The sequence below is a fragment of the Aquila chrysaetos genome, chromosome Z (genome assembly GCF_900496995.4).
Source record: "Aquila chrysaetos chrysaetos chromosome Z, bAquChr1.4, whole genome shotgun sequence".
NCBI classification, from domain to species: Eukaryota; Metazoa; Chordata; class Aves; order Accipitriformes; family Accipitridae; genus Aquila; species Aquila chrysaetos.
Window position 1 is genome coordinate 7,429,820 of NC_044030.1, and position 6,150 is coordinate 7,435,969.

Genomic DNA, 6,150 nt, shown 5'->3' on the forward strand with positions numbered 1-6,150 from the left:
TAATTTAGTTTTTACCACCTTCATTTTCAAACCTAAGCATTATACATGTTTTAGCTAAACATAAAATTAGCACACCCTCTATGTATCATACCTTCATTAGCACTACTGCTAAACATGTGAAAACATGATAGACATTATAAAACAGCCACAGATTCCAACTTCAGGCAAAGTATTCTCTGGTAAAACTGGCATGAACACTAACATAAAATTACTCTTGCACAAAACATCGTAGAGATGGTTATCAGCTGCAGTGAAGAAGAACAAAAAGTTAGCATGAAAAACTTTAGAAAAACATGAATTTCATCTGCACGGGCCATGGCACAGTCTTCCCCTTTTATTATTTCTGTTCATTTGTATTACCATAAAATTTTTAGAAAACTGATCCTGTACCCATGAGATCTCTGGGAGTTTTGTCACTAGCTTCAGTGGAAGCAGTTGTAGGATCCTGCAAAGTTGCCTTGTGTTTATGGACTTTGATTATTACTCTTATGCCCAGATATCATACAATCCTCTTAATGAATGGTAAATATTGCACTTGGATTAAAAATATGCACAAGATGCACTTACAGTTACAAGGCAGTTAAATTACAAGTAATTTTTGTGTAAAATGTGGAACAGATTATAGCTCAGATTAGATTTAGAAAAAAACTTTAGCCAATTTCAGAAGTTTCAGACACTACCTAGTTACCACCAGGTAACATGCAAGGAAAATAAGTTGGACCTACTATTTTGAAGACTCTTTTAAAACATTAGTCTACTATTTTCAATACAGTCAATTCTGGTGTTTTTCCTCAGCTGCAACTGAGTTAGGGTTTTAGGATTTAGCCTTCACTGAATGTACAGTCGTTGCACTCTAAAGAGATTAAACCATTTTCTTCCAGTTACTTTCATTTCATCTGCGTATTAAATTGTTACACCAGCTAACTGTGGACTGTGACTACTGCACAAACTCTTTCTGTTTATGATAGCTGTATCTACTGCCCCACCATTTTATTTTTTTTTTGTGCGGAACAATGCTGCACCAGATTTATCTTTACTCTCATGCAATACATTCTCTACACCTGCCTTATTATTAAATATGCATAACACAAACCCTGCAGGACATGGTAATATATATATAACTGGGTGTTTGTTGTAAGAAGAGTTTAAAAGTTACTGCATGAGAATACTAAACACTGAATTGAATGTCAAAATATTCCAGTCATTCCAGATATTATTCCAACATTTAAACAGTAGTTTTAATGGAAATACTAAATAAATGAAAAAAGAAAAGGTGTATGCTTAAATGCTAACTGTTGACAAGAAAATCATGATTACCGTGTTCTGGTCAACCTTGTGTGAATTCACTCTCAGCTGAGGCTGATGACCAGCTTCTGTTAACACTGTTACAAAGGGAGATATTTTATAAACACAGCTCATTAGAGTGACATTAGGCTGCAGGGGGAGCATACAGACTAAGAGTACAGAAGACAAACTATCACACTGAGGGAACTTTTTATGCCCCACACTTTTATTGTTCCAGTTTACCTCAAGTTGTACTGAATTTACCAGAATTTATCACAGGATCCTTGTGACTAATGACAAGAAAATTCAAATATTGGCTAGTTCAGTGTCCTCTATGCAGGCACAACTTATGTCGCCTCGAGTGTATGAAGAGCAAATTTTGCTGATCTATTTATGTGCCCTGCAAACAAAATGGTGGCGAGTGGGTCAAGTTAGAGTACAGGCATTCGTTTGCCATTTTCAGAGAAATTTGCGTAAGCAGCCTCTAATATGCCTCAGCAAATTTAGACGAATGAATGGGTCATCTTAGCAATCACTGACATACACTGTATGAGCATGCATGCTTGATGACATATACTGTATGAGCATGCATGCCTGAAACCACAGAATTGTTTAGTCATTCATTTTCAGTTACCAAAATGCTTCTATAGGTACAGATTAGAGAAGGAACCCCTTTAAAGTCTCAGAAGAAAATTTCTCAGACTGATGAATGTGTGTCTCAAGACCTCATTCAGAAACAGCTTTGATAAACAGCTTGATCAAATAATTTGTGCCTCTCCAAGAAGGTTTAAGAAGTCAAACACACAAAAGTCACTATTTATCTGCAACGCTAAAGCAGTATATTACCCACAGACTTCTTGATGGTAGACCCACTGCAGTCAGCTGAGGCAATAGACTTAGGGGAGCCCAGGGCCCAATCCATCAAGGTGCCAACCATTTTGTGCGCAAAGAGCACCACTGGTTCCAGCAGAAGTCAAAAGGACTGTTTGCCAGCAGCTTGACCAGCTCACAGGGTTAGGTATTTAAATAGACTGGCAGTCCCATTAGAGGAACATAAAACCAAATACATGTAAGGATCATACAGAACACTCCCTCACCTGCGGTTCATGTGGATATGTAGTTCCAGTGGGAAGGTACATCTTAAGATCCCAAAGCCAAATGAATTCCTTATCCGTTCTGTCACTCAAAGGTTGTTATCCACATGATGTTACTTTAAAATAGGCTTTAAAATAAAACTTCTTTGAAATAAAACTTTTGGAATAAAAATCATGTAATTACAACCTGTAATTAACATGTGACTTTAAAGTGTGATAAAAAGTTCCAAGAAAATATTCAATGAACTGTCTATCTTCAATATTACCAGCACCCAGACCCAAATACCTTCTGTACTTGGATGTCCTACCTTGGCCCTACACTAAGGCATCTGATACCAACATTTGCAAACTAATTTATTATTTAACTTACAAGTAATTGAATCTGAACGAGTACAGTACTCAGACTTTTCACTTAGGCTAATACCTTTCACTTAAAGACTGGGCAAGTAATGTTGGAGACAAATGCAATTAGCAAGGTAAAAGTATCACAAGAATATAAAACTGTGCATATTTCAAATGTGTACAGGCATACGCTCATTCATTATTTTCCTGAGTCCATCAGCAATTTTTTAAGCTTTTAAAAACTAGGCAAGTTCTCATTGCTGGTATAGTTTGTTACGGTTAGAAATAAGGACTGGTGAAAACGACTTAGCTGTGTATCTGGAAACTCATCCAAAACCACGGTCGCTTATGTTACACCTGTGCCCCACAGCTGGCAGAATCAGAAGTATATGGTGGGCAAATTACTACAGGAACTCCTTTTCCCCAGAACACAACTGTACTAACTAGAAAGACACCCCCTCACCCCCCCCAAAAAAAGGTCAGCATGATCATCTTGGGCACTAACACAGTATTTTCCAGAAACTTTATAAGAGGACGGTAAGATTTTTCTTAGGGAGCAGTGAGAACATCTCTGCTTTTTGTTCAGGCAGCTCCAGGCATTCCAAAATACATCAGCAATCTTTCATTTGTATGATCATAATTTTTATTAAAATAACCCGAAACACAGCTATTCACCAGTTCTAACCAAATTAAGTTTAGAGGAACACAGAATGCATGTCCTTGATGACCCCAAAAGAAGGAGGCTTTGTACATCCGAGATGTACTCCTCTGATCCGAGGAGTCAGAGACAAGTATTCCCTCTCTAACAAATGGGAAAAAATATTCTTTGCTAGTTTAAGACAAATATGTCTCAATCAATCTATAACATACGTGTTCAAGATTTTTTTTATGGTTAGTATAGAATATGTAACTACTATTTCATTCAAAAAGTTGATCAGGACGAATCGCCTGTTGTCTATAGCGCAGCAAGTAAATCTGATCATGTTGCTTGGTCCCTCGTGAACTGGTTGCCCTCAGCCAGCCCTCACAGTACTCCTCCTCACACCTTCTTCCCCAATGCACAAACACCCACAGGCATGTTCATTTCAATACTCATCTTTCCCTCCTAGTTCCTTTTCCCATATTAGGGATGCTGGGGAGGACTGAACCACTGCTGCATCCTTATTAGATACCACAAGATCCCTGTGGACAGATGCTCAGTTTAGGCTAAAAATACCCAGCATGTCTGGGGCACTGCGAGCAGCAGGGTTACTACCAAGTACTGTGATTCTTCCCTTTCAGGACCGCATCCTTCAAAGCAAGTGGGACTGCTCACTCGGTGAAAGGTAAACGTGTCCTTTGAACACTTCCTTAGCATGAGCCGCACCGATGGTCGGCACTTTGCAGGCCAAAGCTTTCCAGCTTTTAGGCTTTCTGGATACAGATGAGGGCACTGGTGCAGGTACACTTGCATGGTTTCTGCTCACCGATGATCTGATGCTGTAAAACATGAAGTAAATGAGAGGGTGGAAAAAGAGCCATTGCCAGCATTTTCAAGTGTTACTGCTTTGCCTGCTCTCCTTTCTCCCTGTAGTTGTGACCCTTAGGTATGCCAGGTTATGGCTTTGCTGAAGAGGCCCATTATTTTTAAGAGGTCAGCACTGCAAAGGGCTGTGTATGTGGACCATGCGTTTTGAGCCCTGCAAAGAGTTAATCCTGCTTTCACGAAGCCTTCAGAGGACTCTTAGGGCATGAAGCCAATAGAAAACCACCCCCCAGAAACCTACAAACCCTTAAGATTATGTAGAAGCAACTTCAAGCAACCTTGGTCCAATGTGAGCGGAAGGCATCGACTGAAGTCTTCGGCCTGCCTGACAATAAAGGTGTGGGCATACCTGCTCGTACACCACGTGTGTATGTGCGTGTTCAAACAATCAGCATTCCTCAGTTCTGTTCAGTTTCGAGAGGCAAGGACGGACATTTTTGGCACCTCTCTTTGTTCGAAGGACGGCCACCGCAGCAGCAGCAGCAGCAGCAGCAGCAGCAGCAGCAGCAGATGCCTCCATGTGAACCCCACCCCTGACTTTGCCGGGCTGCCCTCTCCAAGTCACGCAGCGGGAAGCCCAGAGAGCACTGTCACTTTCCCCACATATCAAAGAAAAAAAAAAAAAAAACCCAAACCAAACCCGTAAAAAACTAACGGGCAAAACCGGACTGCCTGCCCGCCCACCCCCCCACCCCGCTGGGCCGGTGTCCTGCCGGCAGGCACACGCCTCGCCTCAGAGGACACCGCGCCCCACAGTCCACCGCCTCACAGCCCACCGCCTCACACAGCACCCCCCTACCCCCCCCCCCCCACACACACACTGCCGAGCTGTGTGCGTGGGGGGGGTACCCCTCACTGAGGGGCGTCGGGTCGCACCCCCACACACACACACACCACCCCCCGCGCGATGGCGGTCGCCCCGTTCCCGCCGGCGGGAGGAGCGCGCGGCGCGCGGGGCGCGCGGCTGTTGACAAACTTGGTGCGGCAGCCAGCCTGTGTCAGCACAACTTCCAGGAGGAGGAGAGGCAGCGCCGCGCGGGGCCGGCGGGAGGCGGCCGCGGGGACGGAACAGCAAATGCTATTCAGCCCGAGCAGTTTCAAGCCGCCCATGCTGGGGAATTACTGTAGTCTAGCTACGGCTCTTAGCGCTGGCTGTGTGTGCGTGTGTGTGTGTGTGTCGGTGTGTGCGCGTGTGCGCGCGCGCCTGTGGGTGCGTGCGTGTGCGAGGGTGTGTGTGTGTGCGAGGGTGTGCGTGCGCGTGTGCCCGCGCGCGCCGGGCGGCAGCGCGGGGTGGCCGCGCCGCAGCCCCGCGCCCGCCTGAGGAGAGGGGCGGCGAGAAGGGCGCGGGGACACACGGGCACGACACCCAACTTTTTCCCCCCGAAAACTCCCCTCTTTGTCGTCCCCCCCTCCCCGGTAGGACTCTCCGAATTTAAAATAATAATAGCAATAATAATAATAAAAACCCCAAACCACCAAAAAAAACCAAAAAAAAAACCCCAAACGTGTTCTCGGGCAGACTGACAGCCGGGGTCAAGAACCAGCTGCTGGAGTTAATGTTTCTTCCTCCCACTCCGTCTGATGGCGGTGCCCTGCCAAGACGAAGTGGGAGCGGGAGCGCGGCTCCTGCCTGCCCGGGAGGGCTTGGGGGGGCGGCGGCAGAGCGGCACATGCCGTCCGTGCCGACGGGCAGCGGCCGCCCGCAGCGGGTCGGGGCCGGGGTCGGGGTCGAGCCGGGGGAGGCAGAAGGGGTCAGGGGGCAGCGGGGCGGGGGATCCTTCCTCCCGTCCGTGGGGTTTTTCTCCCCCGCCCCCCCCCCACCTTCTCCCTTCTGAGGGAACCTGGCAGGCGCAGGGAAGGCACTGCGTCTGCTGGCAAGGGCTGATTCACGCTGCAGATCGCTGC